The sequence below is a fragment of the Rattus norvegicus genome, chromosome 2 (genome assembly GCF_021556685.1).
Source record: "Rattus norvegicus strain SHRSP/BbbUtx chromosome 2, alternate assembly SHRSP_T2T, whole genome shotgun sequence".
In the NCBI taxonomy this organism is placed as follows: domain Eukaryota; kingdom Metazoa; phylum Chordata; class Mammalia; order Rodentia; family Muridae; genus Rattus; species Rattus norvegicus.
The window spans coordinates 7025758-7042854 of record NC_141535.1 but is presented as its reverse complement, the minus strand read 5'-3'; the positions used below and the strand labels follow the sequence as shown (position 1 = coordinate 7042854).

Below are 17097 nucleotides of genomic sequence, written 5' to 3'. Positions count from 1 at the left end.
CACCTAGGCAGAAGTATGCCTAGTTGTAGGGTGCTATAAACACTCAGAGTGTTCCTTGGCACCCAAATTTTAAAATTGAAATAGAAGGAGCATTATTTAGCATACAGGGATAACTCCCCCTTTTTATTTATTAAGATATAGTAAAGATATTATTTATTAAGGTAAGTCCTCGAGGATTAAATTGAGGACACTGAGGACTTGTATTTATAAATTGACTTGTATACCAAATTATTGTTTCTAGCATTATTGTTTTGGATATATAAAGAATGAGATTTTTTGACTAATTGTTCTTATGTAAGGCCTATAATCTGTCTGGTATCACTGTCCTCCCTTGTTAAGGAGTCTAGGCAATCCAGTTTGAGTTCTTAATGTCCTATAAAGTAACAGTACTTAGTTCTCTTTAACCACTAAGCCATCTCTCCAGCCCCTCACCAGCTTTATTTACCTAAACATAAGCATTAATTAGAAATGTCAAAACCTATAAATATTGTCTAGATTCAGTTGTACTAGAAATCTCTGAGCTGGCAGGGTGAGGCTGGGAATTGAAAGTAAGCAAATGGAGTCTTCCTCTTTTCATATCAACTCTATTAAAAGAACTCCATTTTAAAGAGCTGGGTCTATGGTTTTGTTTAGTTGTCTGAGCCAGAGCACTGAAAGGACAGTGAGTTGTCAGACAATTCACACTGAAATCATCACTCACTAATTTCAAGTAGAAAACCTGCCTCTAATAAAGCATTAAGTAATTGAAATCAATTGTAAACCACAAGCCACACATTGGCTATCAGTATGTGAATTGAAAGCTTGATTTAAAAACAGTGGCTATTATTTATAATAGCCAGAAACTGGAAAGAACCCAGATGCCCTTCAACAGAGGAATGGATACAGAAAATGTGGTACATCTACACAATGGAATATTACTCAGCTATCAAAAACAACGAGTTTATGAAATTCGTAGGCAAATGGTTGGAACTGGAAAATATCATCCTGAGTGAGCTAACCCACTCACAGAAAGACATACATGGTATGCACTCATTGATAAGTGGCTATTAGCCCAAATGCTTGAATTACCCTAGATCCCTAGAACAAAGGAAACTCAAGACGGATGATCAAAATGTGAATGCTTCACTCCTTCTTTAAATGAGGAAAAAGAATACCCTTGGCAGGGAAGGGAGAGGCAAAGATTAAAACAGAGACTGAAGGAACACCCATTCAGAGCCTGCCCCACAGGTGGCCCATACATATACAGCCACCCAATTAGACAAGATGGATGAAGCAAAGAAGTGCAGACCGACAGGAGCCGGATGTAGATCGCTCCTGAGAGACACAGCCAGAATACAGCAAATACAGAGGCGAATGCCAGCAGCAAACCACTGAATTGAGAATAGGTCCCTCGTTGAAGGAATCAGAGAAAGAACTGGAAGAGCTTGAAGGTGCTCGAGACCCCAAAAGTACAACAATGTCAAGCAACCAGAGCTTCCAGGGACTAAGCCACTACCTAAAGACTATACATGGACTGACCCTGGACTCTGTCCCCATAGGTAGCAATGAATATCCTAGTAAGAGCACCAGTGGAAGGGGAAGCCCTGGGTCCTGCTAAGACTGAACCCCCAGTGAACTAGACTATGCGGGGAGGGTGGCAATGGGGGGAGGTTTGGGAGGGGAACACCCACAAGGAAGGGGAGGGGGGAGGGTGATGTCTGTCCGGAAACCGGGAAAGGGAATAACACTTGAAATGTATATAAGAAATACTCAAGATAATAAAAAAATAAAATAAAATAAAATAAAAAAAAATAAAAACAGTGGCTAAGCCATGGAATTTAATAATCTGTGTTGAAGCAACAGAAACTCAAGAGAATAAACAAGTGATCCAATCATACATGTAGCCTTTTCATTAGATGAACCACCTATAAATACAGTAAGCACATTTCCTATGGGTTGCATGTACAAATTTACAGTAAATACAAAAGCATGTAAAGAGTAAAATTATCAATTTTGTCTGAAAAATTTATATATGTCATAGGCCAAATATCAGTATTTTGTAATAACCAATTAACTGTTGTTTGGAATAAGATATGTTTTACCAGGTTTCTTTTTAAAATACTTCCATGACTCTAGCCTACAATTCTGTATTAACACAACTGAAGCTTTATCTCCAATGTGGATAACAAAGACCTAAGTCCTCTGGCAAGGTGAGGTACTTAGCCAATTAACATATCCTTAGAAGCTTAAAATTAGTTTCAAATATTCTTTTCTGGAGTAGTGTAACAGCTACTCCCCAAATATTAAAGCTCATTTTGAGAGCAAAGATTTGTAGCAAAAATTTCCATATACACTGAAGGATTTAAAGTTCTAACTTCTTACGTTGAGTGACAAAATTACATAATATAAGGCTGTTAGCCATTCCTTTTTTTTTTTTTTTTTTTTTTGGTTCTTTTTTTCGGAGCTGGGGACTGAACCCAGGGCCTTGCGCTTCCTAGGCAAGCACTCTACCACTGAGCTAAATCCCCAACCCCCTGTTAGCCATTCCTAATGATATCACTTTATGGGCTCTCTAAAATTATAAGCAAGCTCACGAAATGAAAACTCACAATCAATCCTCTAAATCTATCTTGAAATGGCTGTTGTAGTAAACAAACTGGCTGTAGTGCTCTCACAAGTTCCAAAACCCCATCAATCCTTTGTAAATCCTGTAACAATCTCTACCGGTTTGATTTTTTTTTTTAATTAAAAATAAGTTTGAGTTAGTCAGTGTAACACTGGCAATCCTTAATCACAATCCTTAACTTCTCCTTGTAACACCAGAGCACAACCACAACTTTGGAAAGTCACCTGAGTTCTGAGTACTGACTAGGCAGCTGTTCTTGGGGCAGTGGAATTAGCATCAAAACACAGATAACTTTAAGGCAAACCACAACTTTGGAAAGCAAAACTCAACTTCTAACAAACTAGCTTCTAAAATCTAGTCTCTAAGACACCGCGTCTGTCCTTCATGTTACAAAGTTTGCCTGCCAATCCCTACATATGAACGCACAATGGTGTAGTCTCCAGTACCTCAACAAAGAGACATTGTCCTAAATTCTTTAGAAGCCTGGTTTCTAGAATAAGAATTCCATAAAAATATTACCTCAATTTAGACCTGTTTCCCTAGGTTGGCTCATGCCACATGTTGTCTAGAATGACTCCATTCAAATTACCAGTTTTATGTCAACTTTCTGTTACCAATATTATACCTTTTTAACCATATCCAACAACTTAAAAGCCAATAGTCCATAACCAAGGCAAGAAGAGCATATTTATACATTTAAAACCAATGAGAAACAAAATTGAAGTGGCTACACATATCTTTAATATTTAGACCAAGCACCATTTTTACCTTTTTAGCTATGCTTTTAAGAGAAGCACCTTGTCACCTGTTGAGTCAAATAATAAGTCAGGGATTTTTCTAAGAGAAACAGCTACCAGCTCTTGTACCAAAGAAGCTGAGGAGCTGTTGGCGCCTTTAAGATCAGCTCATGTAGGCGCTCACCCCCGGGCAGCTTCTCCAGGTGACCTATGCTCCTAGCTACAGGTGTAGGGCTCTAAAGGCCGATTGAAACTGCTTTTTATTCATTTGTTCCTTTTTGAAACGAGTTAAAACCAAATCAAGATGTGAACGATTGACAGATAAAGTTTTTACCATTTTCTCTTTTGAACATGAAACATAAAACATTTAAGCAACAAGAAACAAAAACCACAGACATAAACTGACATACACGGACAGCTTGGTGCACCAAGGACAGACAATAGACAAAGAGGGAAAAAACCAGATGGTGTCAGCAGAGAGGTAGGATTTCCCCTTTCCCACCACTTCCACGGTGACCATCCACTTGAGTGGAGTTGATATGGACGATGGATTGTCTCAATTCCTGGACTAGTCCATCAACGTGTTGAAACCAAGTTCCTGTAAGATACTGAGATATATTACGGGATATCTGAGCAGCACAACTGACATTCACAAATGGTATGGAAGTGAAACACAGTCCTGAATATTTCCACTCACAACCCAATTACATTAACCCCATCAAGGTGTGCATGGGCATTGAGATGTCCTTTTGTTTGATTCTCCTGAATAAAATTTCAGGCGGTCTACCTCTATCAAATCTGATCAGTATGACTCTGTGAAGCTCTTCTTCATAGCGAGCTGCCTCATCTTCTAAATCCTCTTCCTCAGAGGAGCCAAGTTCGTCTGTCTCTGAGCTATCAAGCTCTGAAGCCTTTAATTCCTTTACCAGATAAAGACTTCTCCTTTTCAAGACTTTTTTCTCCTTTCTCTGTTTCATCTCTCCCGGGGCATTTTTTCCCCAATCTCTCGCTTCCTCAGGTCTGAAGTCTTTGGAAGGGTTTGTCTGCTTATATTTATCTTTTCTCCTTGAGCTCTTTAAGTTTTTACCCCACTCTGTTTCTGACATGCCGTCTTGTACCTCCCCTAGCACTCTCTGCCCTGCTATTACAGCTGGGCGGCTCCCATACGACCTCTGACGCTGTCTGGCAGCAGCCAAAAATTCAAAAACCAATAGAGAAAGCATAAAGGCTGCTAAAACGATAATAAAAACTTCCGCCGCATCTTCTAGCGGGAGAGAGAAGTGGAACAGATCAAGACCAAACATGTCTCTCAGAGCCTACCTTAATCACTACAGTTCTGGATTCCCTCCGCGGATGGAGGACTCCTCTCTCGGCGCCTTGCGATGGTGTGGTGTTTCTATCCCGGGTTCTCGGCACCAGATGTCCCGCACTATCATCTCTCCAGCAAGAACATACGGGGACACACGAATCCTTCTGTAGCCAAAATGTTTATTGAATCTTAAAGAGAGGGGTCCCGGGGCACCGGCATGGCACGGCTTATATACACCCTAGCACAGCGCATCCACACCTGATTGGTCGCTTACCCATGATCTCATTAGGCACTCCCCGGAGTGGGCAAAGACCTGGCACGAAGGCACTCTTGCACATGCGCACACAGTTAACTTCCTGAAAGGAAGTCGGTTGGCACAGCGGAGGCCAGCACCATCTTGTAATGGCAAAAGCTATCCCGGCTTTCCACTAGGGCGTAGTGGAAGCCAGCGCCATCTTGTGGTGGCGAATGTTATTGCGGCCCTCTACAGTAGCAAAATTATAGTTATAAATGAAGTAGCTATGAAAGTAATTTCATGGTTAGCAGTTACCACAACATGAGGGACTATTAAGAACCACTGTTTTAAAGGGCTTTTGTTTGAAAATTACTTATTTTACTTATGTGTTTGTGTCTGTGTGTAGTTATGTGTTCCTACACAGGAGTGCAGTTGCTTGCAGAGGCCAGAAGAGGGCTTCAGATCCTGTGACGCTGGAATGACAGGCAGCTGTGACATGCCTGATATGGGTCCTGAGAACTGACTTGAACTCTCTGGAGAAGCAGCAAGTGCTCTTAACCACTGAGCCATCTCTCTAGCCCTGTGTAACAAATTTTTAATCTGACTTTGATAGGTTCGAGTGACTCCAGTGAGCTTGGGTAAATTCCTGAGCACTTGTATGTGTGCCTTAGGCCACTTTGAATAATTTCTTCAAATTCCTCCCAAGCTTTTGTAGAGAGACAGGGAAGATTGTTTTCAAGTCTAAAAAGTGTTTCATTGTTTTTTCTAGAGTCACCAATATTAGATCCCACCTACAAGTAAAGGTCTTGCTAGGTGGTTTGTGATCACAGTCCCCAGCTCTCAGGTGAGGGTTATACCCCTGACTAATTCTTCCTAAAAAATTCCATACCCCTGCAGTACAGCTAAGGGAAAAACTCCATGTTCTTAGGCTGACTGAGTTTATGTAATTAGAGGATTGTAGAACGTCAGTCAGGTTTCTTTTTTAATTATGCATGCCCCTTCCCTGCTTGAGGACTGTTTGCATAAATGGAGATTTCCTATTTTCATCTTCAGTGTCAGCTTCTCTATCATTGCCCAAGGATTTGTGGCCACATTTTACTGACTCATGCCCAGATGCCGCTGGTAAAACTGATGACTGCTAAATGAAAAGAAGTCAGCAAGGAAAGCCCAGGACCTGCCCCCAGCCTGCCTCTTGGACTCCCGCTGATTCTTCAGAATAAGTTGCCAACAGATGAACTTTCAGAATTGATAGTCCTACTTACCATCCTTCCTCACGCTGAATTGGTAAATGGGTACAACCCAGGGTAAAGTCAAATGGAAGCGGTCAGTTGTTGTGTCAAACCTTCCTAGACCCAACTCTGAGTGTCTCGTAGCTCACTCCCCTGTGTCAGCTGATTTCCTAAAGCTCCTTCTGCTGCAGAGGCTTCACAGGAAATAGCTGAGTCACAGTTGTTCATTTCCCTACAGTTACACCCACTATCACCTCATCTGACACCGAAAAGGGGTGGGACGTGAGACGCCCAACAGAAAGAAGCTCTTTTACTCCAACTACTTTCATGAGGTGAGGGCTTTTTTGAAAAGTCTGGGGGATAATTATAAAGCTGGGAGAGTCCCCTTCTAGTAAGGAAAAGCTGGGAGCAGAGGAACTCACACAGTCAGCGTCTCCTGCCCTCAAGCAGCCGGTTTATGTTGGCCAGCCACTCCCACCCTCTTTTCTCACAGCTTCTTTGCTTCTTTTCTTGGTGCACTTTTATTTATTAATTTATTCCATTTATTTATTTATTTACTCATTTAAAATCACGATCACTGCCCTTCTCCTAGTTCCCCCCTCACAGAGTCCTTACCCCCTTCTCCTCTGAGAGGGTGGGGCCCCTCTTGGGTATCCCCACCACCCCCGACCCTCCACACATACCCTCTAGCTTTAAGTCTCACAGGGTAATAAGGTCCATCATCCCCCACTGAGGCAGGACAAGGCAGTCCAGTTGGGGAATGGATTTCAGACAGGCTGAAATCTAAAGATTTCAGCTTTAGAGGCAGCCCCCGACCCCACCCTCCATTTGTTGGGGGACCCACATAGAGATTGAGCTGTACACCTGCTACATATGTGTCAGGGGCCTTGATCAGCCTGTGTATGCTCTTTGTTTGGCGGCTCAGTCTTTCTGAAAGAGACAGTCTCTCGTTGCCCAGGCTTGCTGTGAGCTCTCTATGTAATCATGGATAACCTTGAACTTCTGATCCTCCTGCCTCTGCCTCCAGAGTGCTGGTATTCTGACTCTGCACCACCAGTTTCTCTTCACTTCGATTCTTGTCCTTCCAGTATCTTATGTTCCTTCTGAAATGTACACACAGTGTCCACAGGTCATTCTCCTGGTACATCATGTCTGTAACTGATTGGAGGTTCTCTCAGGTAGAAGCGTTGACCTGAAAAGTCTTTTGTCATCGCCCCTAGTTGTTCTGCTGGTGGAACAGCAGTACAGTTACATCACTAATTTCCTGCTTGTGGCAACCAAATGGCCTTTGAATGAAATGAGCTCAGAAAACAAAACAAAACATACAAAACACCCAAACCTTCCTCTGGAGGGCCCAGTGGCCCTTAGAATAGCCAGGACATGCAAACTAATTAAATTTCATATTCTACCTCACCCAAACATGACTTGCTGGATCATCTATTAGATGACAAATCCGGATGTTTCTATTGCATGGTTACTATTTGCCACATGCTTCCTGTTCAGGTTTCCAGGTAACCTTAATGGTTGTGAGCTTCTAGGGCAAGAGAGTAGAAAATAATTCACCTCTTTGTAAGTGGTTTTTAAAATATAACAGCAGTTAAAAGCGTTAAAGAACAGTCCTGTTTATTTTGTGATAGGATCCCCCTGTACGGCTTCAACAGAAGTCAGGTTGAAAGGGTACAAGACTGGTTTTCTTCTTTGTAGTTCCTCCCATGTGGGGTGTGGGAGGGAGACTGCTTGGGGAACTGGTCCCTCCTCCTCTCCATATGCTTGTCAGCCATGCGTGGGGCTAGACAAATTCCCCTTCAACAACTAAGTGCAAACCTTTGGGTGGACAGTTTATCCTGTTGGGCCCCACCAAGTGTCAAAGACCTTGAGGGCAAGGGATCGGAATGCCCACAGTTTTCCTGCCCATTCTCATTTCCATCTCAAAATTGCCAGGGAAAAGGGCCCAGATCATATGCCTGTTTTGACTTGATGTAGTCTCCAGGTGACTCATCACCCAAGCCTACGCTGGGACAAGCAGGACCAACAGAGGCTCGATTATCCAGTTTTGGGAAGTGGAGGAGCAAGCTCTCTGTCATGCACAGGGCTTTCCTTCCTCAGAGTAGTGAGTATGAATCCCATGTTTATAAAATCCGAAGCTCTATGGCATCTTGCTATCAGGGTGGAGGAGGGTGAGTGTGTACATGATGCTCAGGAGATCTCATTTTTTGTGATATATTTCTTTGACATTAAGTCCTCACAGTTATTAGCTGCTAATAGCTGCTAAATTAATCTCACATCTTCTTTAGCATTTTCTACCCACATGTGCTGCTTATTGTAAAAATGGTGCCACCATTTATGCACAGTCACCAAGTTACCATCCCGGTACCTCCCCTGTGGTCTTGCCCATTGCTCTTCCACTTTTTAGTGTACACTGCTTCTTATAGTTGGTAGGGAATTCTGTTACATAATAACTCCTAGGTCTTAAACAAAAATGTCAATGTTTATCTTAGATAGTGAGTCTATGTAGGACCTAATTAGAATATGTATGTATGACTCTTGGGAGAGACAAGGTTTTACATATATGAACCATAACTACCTATGTATTTGGTTCATCGATTCTATGAAAATGAGAATTCCAGGCTGTCCTCAAATGAAGAAAGAACCTTACTAGTTGGCTTTCAAGACTCTCAAAGTACTGGGATACATAATTTTCTTAATTAGTTGGGGCCTTGAAAATATGTAATGACAGAAACCTAATGTTTCATATTGAAGCATTTTGAGGCTTGACAAGGCCCAGAGTCCCAGCAGGATTTAACTGAGACATATCAATGTTGGGTGCAAGTTTCCCCAGGGAGCTAGCTCAGAGAAGCAAAAGCCTATCAGACTCCAGAAAGCAGCAACGGAGAGAGATCTGAAAGTACTCACAAATTAAAACTACCAAGGTTCATTTTCTACCTCCCTTCCATTACAGCCCAGAAAAGAAGGCTGTTCAAAGCTATAGATAAATATTAAGTTCTTCAGTGGTGGTTGATAAAATATTTCTAACTTTTATCCTGTGTGTTGCTGTCACCCTAAGCATGCGCTTGACTTGTTAGTTTACCACAGGAAGCACGTTGTCCTGGGCAGCTACAGAAGTGGCCTTGAAAAGGAATGTAAAGGCAGATGACAGCTCTAGCTATAGGGTAGCATGCTTGCCCAGCCGTGGTCCAAAAGACAGAGAAGGGACATCTACACGAAAACTTCCAGTGTTCGTGAAAGACATAGAGCAGCACTACTTTCAGGCTTTGAGAGCTGGTACTGAGTTTATGATTTTAAACATCGTCCTTTGGCTGGATGGCTGCAGGCAAATAGACAGCTCATTAGGAAAATAACCAGAGAACTAAATATAATAGAGGAAGTAGGCTAGGCGCAGATCCTGGGCAGACAAGAATGGCTCATAGTGCTTCATAGATGATCAGAGATCAAGCCAAACCAGTGTGTCTGTTTCTCCGAGACCAGCTAACCAGGGTTTTGTCAAACCAGGAAGGGAAGAAGTTTCAAAGGACCTTTTGTGGAACATAAGCAGCTCTGGCCGTTGAGATTCAAATCAGGATCTAGAAACTTGTGTAGCAACCACCTGCATGCATAATGCTTAGAAACAAGCCAGAGGTCTGCACCTCCCGACTCAGTGACACTGCGATTTTCTTTATGAGCCTTACAATTTCTCTATTGCTAGGAAAGAGATTGTTTAAATTAAAAAAAAAAAAGAAGAAAAGAAAAAAGGAAAAGCCTCCCAATTGCAATATAAAGTATAAAAGTTATTGGCTTATGGTAGATAATATTTTTTGTTAGATGTTTGCTGCAAACTATATAGGAAATATATTTTTAAAATTTAGTTTATATTATAGATTATACTACCTGAGGACAGTCAAAACAATGCATTAAAAACACATCATAATATATATAACAAATATAATATTGCTCCCAGGGCTTTAACAAAATTTCAAACTATTGTCTGCCTCATCCATCTATCTATCTATCTATCTATCTATCTATCTATCTATCTATCTATCTATCTATCTATCTATCATCTGTCATTTCTAAACAAAACAGAACTATGAGTAGACCAACAGTAAACTTATTAAAATCTGAAATAAAACAAAACTCATAGTCTCATATTATTTTTGATCTGTAGTTGCTTTTGTTAGCTCATACCTTTGATGTGTACTATTATTTCTTTCTTTTCCATAAAATGATCTGTGTTCTGTGTTCTTTCTTACCTTCTGTATTACAAGCTCACTCAGAAACCTAGGATTTGAGTCTCCCTGTGTTGTAAGTTCTTGTTCTTCTTAAACAACTTAGTTTTATTAGAACACAACATCAAGGGATATGAGATCTAGACTTGATGTTGTAAGGATACCATGCCAAACATGAGGCCAAAGCCTCAGCCCATCATGGCTCAGGTCCTCCTCCTACTCTGTGGCCTCTGATTGATCCTTTGGATCTCTCAGCTTGTATAGATGCTTCCCTCACATAGTTGCTATGGATATTAATTACTATTCAAACATAAATATATATTATCAGTAGTAAAGTTTCTATTTTCTACAAGACAAAGGAATGTTGGTAGTCACTCATTTGGTATGTTTTCTTCCTATTCCTGACATTTATTTAACATGCTTCCCCTTTCTATTTTTGTACATGGCTCTCTTAGAATTTTGTAAATTTAAAATGACTCTGTCATTATTGAGTCATGGCTGAGTCAAACATTGAGAACAAGAATAAACAAAACTTGGGGCAGAATTGTCTCAGATTCACTAGGAACTAACATTATAAAATCAGTGCTCAGTGGAGACAAAGAATCTTGCTTCATTGTAAAGTGCTCAGTGAAACCCCAAGTTGGAGTTATAAACAGAAGATAGCAGGGTATACATCTGCCTATACAGCACCAACAAAGTTACAAGCATCAGCTGCACAGGGCTACTTTAACCTGCAGGCTTGGTAACCTATGATCATCCTTGAAGACAAGAGGATCAGCAAGCTGAACAAAGGAGGCCAACCAGTGAATCAGACCTATGGTTATGCAATGGCTTGCCTTGCAGTTTGGAAAACTTGCTGACAATAGGCGCTCTCTCTCTCTCTCTCTCTCTCTCTCTCTCTCTCTCTCTCTCTCTCTCTCCACACTTTCATTGAAATTTCTTGGCCCAAAAGGGTTGAATCTCTGTCCAGGGCCCATGTCTAAACTGAATTCCTTAAGCATTGGTCTGCCTTGTTTCTGTTGTAATTGATGTATTTATAAACCAGCAGTTCAAGTTCATCTGTAAAGCCTAACTGGTACTGAGACTCTCATGGTTTAGAACCATGGCCTTATTTAAAAACACGATGGAGCTCTTGGCCTCCTTACAGAATGATGGTGTTGTATGCTTGAAAGCACAAGGCAAAAAAAAAAAAAAAAAAAAAAAAAAACAAGACACCGAGAAGACCAAAAAACAATTTATACATATATACACATATACATATACACATACTCACCCACATACCTACACATGTACACATATACACGTACACATACACACACCTACATAGTTTTCAAAGACATTTAAAATATGTGATTCTTACACAGATGGTTCTTTATGTTGAAATCTGCTGGTGGATTTAATAAGTATTTTATATTCAAAGTATCGAAAGGAATTACATTTTATATAGTTATTTTAAGATGTTGATAGCAGCTGTTAGCACCTATAACTATGGAGGTTTGTGAATGAAAGAGGTTTTAAGCTTCAGTTACAGCTTAGTAAAGACATTTAGATCTTTTCCATCTCCAGAGTTGTGAACTTTCTGACTTTTTCCCAATAGTTACTCCTCATAGCTATAGGTACTAGGGTAAGCACCACATCACAGTGGCTTCCTTGCTACAAATCCAGCGAACAATCACATGGACAGCATTGCCCATGTCTTATTGGTATATCTACTTTTAAAACACAGGTTTCAGTGACTGGGTGGTGGTGGTTGGGGGTAGGGTAGGTCATTTAATAAGGTGTTTGCTATGTAAGCATGAGTTTAATCCCTGAAACCCAAGTAAAAATTAGGCCTGGTGGCACACACTTGTAATGCCATTATAAGGAATACAGAGACAGATAGGTTCCTGACACCTGCTGGCTAGATAGCCTACCTGGAGAATTCTAGGCTAAAGAGAGACACTGTCTCATAAAAGAGAGTGGACAGTGACTGGGAAATGACACCCTGGGTTGATCATATATTTTACAGGTTGTCCTCACAGGGCAGCTTTTTGTAGTGTGCACTTTAATAGCAAGCACGGGCGAGGTTAGACTGGTGTCTTACAGTGAACGTGCACTGTATTTGCACTGATGGCTTTGCTAGATGACCAAATATCCATTCATAGATGGGAAAAATGTGAGATGCTTTTCAGAGCCATCTTGACTTTGAGGGCATCCAGGCTTTTTAAAAGACACTTTAAAAGAAGGTTGGCACAAAAATGGACCAATAGCAGATAAATGTCAGCTGAGACCTCTATCATCAGTGGCAGTAGAATGGGGAAGAGAGCAGGAATGAATGGATTCAGGAACGAACCCAGCTTGCAAAGACATGTGCATAACTTCAGCCCCAAGTCCTTGACCTGGGCAGAGTGTGGGCTTGATGAGAAGTACCTTACCAGCAAGGAGCCATCACATGATAGAAATACAAAAATTAAAAATGCAATTGAGGTGGCTCATACTGGTAATGAGGCCTAGGTGTGATGGACATGTCCAAGGCTAGCTCAATAAAAGACTGAGACATTGTCAAAATAAATAAGCAAATCTACTTTAATCTCTTTTTTCCCCCATAGAGTAATGGCTTTATTCTGTGGAGGCAAAGGTTAAACCGATTTTCACATTTGGCAATTTCTATCCACCATGAAAGCAAAAGGATTTAATGGCTCTTGGAAATCACATGCCATAACCTATTTAGGGACAGATTTAATTTTGGAATAATTTTTGGGAGAGATTGTTATCAATGTTTTTTAAAAATGTGTCTAATAGGTAATTTTATGGGGGAAGGTGTTTCTGCCCCACTCTTTCCCAGAACAAAGAAATGTCAGAATTTATTAACAAGCTGCAAGTCTAAACTGGGCAGGTTTCGAGATTACTATAACCTTAGTATACGCAGATAAATGCCCTGTCACTTGCCAACTGAGTCTTGCTCTTTCGGATGTGTGTCCTAAGGGATTATGGTCCATCCTGCCTCATAGTGACTTTCTTCTTTCCCCTCCTCTGTCCTCCTCGTGGTTCCTACCTGAGAGCCCCTACTGGATCCAAAGTCTTGCTTTTCTCTCTTCTCCTCACTGTCAGAGATGATTGGGAAGCATTCTTTACAGCACATTGGTCAATACAATGCCTGTGCTCAGATTGAAACCTGATTTGGGGGCACAAAATTCAGCATCTGAATACAAAGCACATGAGACCAACCTGAACATCTAACTGTGTCAGTAAGTTATATCATCACTAGCAAATTTTAATGTGCAAGGATAGGTATGTATTATGTAAAATATGTATGCACACACTTTGTGGTTCCTCCTGTTTGTGAGCATGCTATTAGTTGCCGCAAACATTACTTATGGACAGTGAATGAAAAGGTTATGAGTGGAAGGCTTTCTACCAGGGTATTCATGCTTCCTTGTTCATCTCTGAGTCATGAAGGCAACATTTTCACATACATATCTGAGTTTACAAGGCTTTGGGTATAGGTTGAGTCAAAACTACACAAGGGGACAGGTATGCAGCAAGAAGGGAACATAAGGTTTAGGAGATGTGGAGATGAAAGCATATCCAGATAACAAGAAGTCTACTTTTAAAAGAACCCCATCTCTGTACTGGAAAAGAAGATGTAGTCCTGACAATGGAAACCCTTAGCATTGTGTGCGGTTGACCACTGGCTCCAGACAATGGGTTTCGTGAACTCCTGCAGCTGACAGCATGTCTCCTCAGTGCCATGTGCTTCAAAGGAGCGAGCGCTTCCTCCCACTTTCTTTTGACACCTCCACTTCTTAGGAGCAGTATGTTCTCATTCATTCTATGCAGGATGGAAACTCACTTACATGTGTTGTTGTAAAATTATAAAAAATAAAACAGACTTTTTACCTGCTCTAAGTCTAGCACCGCAGTGCCCCAAGATATCTGGTAGATATCTTGCCAGAAGCACACATTCCAATTCTGTGGTGGCCCAGAGTCTCTGCTGCCACACACTCTCCCAACTCAAATTGCCACAAGAAAGGACACACAACACAATAATCTCTGATTCAATTGATAAGATATAATTGCCCACCTAAACATACAAAGCCCTATACACATCCATCCCTTAAAAACATACATAACAACTTGTAAATACACAGAGTGGAATTTTTTTTTAAGATTTATTTAATTATTTATTTTATATAGATGACTACACCATCACTGTCTTCAAACATTTCAGAAGAGGGTATCAGATCCCATTACAGATGGTTGTGAGCCACCATGTGGTTGCTGGGAATTATGGATGAGCAGTTAGTGCTCTTAACCACTGAGCCATCTCTCCAGTCCCCCCTCCTCCCCGCCAGAGTGGAATCTTAATGTCAGCCTCCATGTTCTCTTCTGCAGCTTCTCTGCCCCACCTCCTCCTCTCTCCTCCTCTTTTAAACTTTTTCTCCCGCCCACTTCCTTCTCCTCCTGTACCAGCCCTCACCTGTATTTTACAAATGAAATGGAGAGAAGGCTCTGGTGAAGTCACCTGAGTCCTGAGTATGTGACTAGGCAGCTGTCCTTGGGGCAGTGGAATTAGCATCAAAACACAGATAACTCCAGGGCAAACCACAGCACACATGCTGAGCCTGATCCTGGACTTCCTTCTACTCCTTTCACTGAGGTTCATGATTAAAGCCCAGTAATGGCACTTCACAGAGATACAATTTCCCAGTTTGACCATGGGAAAAATAGCATCATCAAATTTTATTAGAACTTATCTTTATAATGTTGTCAATGGAACTCTGAAACATTTAGGGTTCTTTGCTCTCATGAAGAATGTGTACTCTGCTTTGCTTTATAGAAGCCATTTCCTTTCTGGAACATAAAAAAATAAAGTTAAAACAAACAAACAAACAAACAAAAAACCCTACTGCACACAGAGTTCTGGGAACTGTGGAAGGATTAAGAATGACCTTTAGCTGGGGAGTGAGGCAGCTCCAGAAGATTCTGACCTAGTTTCTTTTCATGTGTATCATGTTACACCTCTACAGAAAACCCAGCAAAGTTCCATGCCAGCCTCGGGAAGATCCTTAGAATTCACAGCAGACTGGTTCAGTTCTGCAAACTCCAGGATGAAACACAGCTAAAATTTACTTGAGGGTGTCAGCAGCCACAGTAGGGCTGTGTTACTTTGTGAAGAGGGGCACACAAATGATTGTGCTGACATGGTGATAATATACTTTTCTTACACTGATTTGCACCTCATAGCCAAAAGAACACTTTGACAGTAATGTCACTTGAGTCCTCAGACAGAGGCTCACAGAGCAATATGACAAGTAGGTGTTATACACTTATGTAACATAATACAGAACACTCCATTTTCAAGAACTCATATATTAAACAATTCATAAAAGAACATGAAAATTAAGGGGTGGACCATGTTACACAAACAAGAAAGGACATGAACATTTAAAAATATCTACTGTAAACTGATATAAAACAGACACATAGATCAGTGGAACAGAGTATAGGACCCACAGGCCAACCCATCCAAGTTACAAAGTTACAGCTACCTAATCTTTGACAAAGGTGTCAAAAACCGATTGGAAGAATAACAGGCTCTTTTACAAATGGTGCTGGAAAGTGACTAGCCGCAGATTAAAATAATGAAACCAGATACATATTTCTAACTTTGCACAAAAATCAATTCAAAATGGATCAAAAACCTTAATGTAAGACTTGAAATTCTAAAAGTGCTAGAGGAAAACACAAGTGAACACTTCACGATACAGGCAGAGGCAAGGACTTTTCAACAGTACAGGAAAGAATCCCATGAACTGATGAGTGAAATCAAAAGCTTCTGTGTACAAAGGAAACCAACAGCAGAGACAACCTTCAGCATGAAAGAAAAAATTCTTTCCAGCTCTACTTCTGAGAAGGGATTAATATTTAGAGTCTATGTAGAGCTCTAAAGAATTAAACCAAACCACCAAATCACCCAATCAATAAGTGGACTAAAGAAGTGAGCACAGTTGCCAAAAGAAGAAATACAAAATACTTATTTGAAAAAGGGCTCAACATTTCTAGGCATCAGGGAATGAAATACAAAGTAAACTTGCTCCAACCGTCTAGCTCATCCCAGCCATGGTGACTGTCATCAGGAAACAATGGCAGCCACTGGCGAGGAGTATGGGCGACCATCTCCACTCTCTCTGTTAGATTGCAGCAGACCATAGATCTTATTGTAGTGACTTGTACATTTTAATCCTTACCGACAATGTTACCATGTGTTCTTTGAATGTAGTCGTAAGCCTTACTCGTTTTTATATCTTTAGAAGCATTTTCCCCTGTAGTGTTCTGCATCTATTCTCTCCTTCATAAATACTTTGGAGTGAAGATAATTTCTCATAATTTAGGAGTTTTGTGAGCTGGAGAACCTAGAAAATTATGCTATAGCTCAGGCTGGCCTCAAAGTTGCTATGTGGTCAAAGATGTCCTTAAACTGCCAATTTTCTTGCTTGTGCTTTCTGAGTGCCTGGATCATAGGCGTGCTTCATTCCGGTACATGTAGTACTGTGGACAAACTCAGGGTTTCACAAATGCTTGGCTACACAAATGCTTCCAATTGAGCTACAACCTTGGCACCCAAAATTACTTCTTAAAGTTTGAAATTTTGATTTAAAAAGTCCATGTACAAGAAAACCAGAGAGCAGCTAAATGTCAAATCACATAATCTGTCCCATATGATGAACATGCATACAGATAGGAGAGGGCATGAGAGCTAAGACCTCCCTCCATACT

At 40.9% G+C, this 17097-nt stretch overlaps 1 long non-coding RNA gene across 1 annotated transcript; it reads right to left on the bottom strand.

The window, feature by feature from the left end:
- Positions 1-1783: 1783 nt before the first annotated feature.
- Positions 1784-6287, bottom strand: LOC147995948 (uncharacterized). The gene is made up of 3 exons (XR_015673437.1): positions 6149-6287; positions 4663-4815; positions 1784-3940 (listed from the first exon to the last, which is right to left on the bottom strand). It is a non-coding gene; the product is annotated as an uncharacterized LOC147995948 (long non-coding RNA).
- Positions 6288-17097: the final 10810 nt, after the last annotated feature.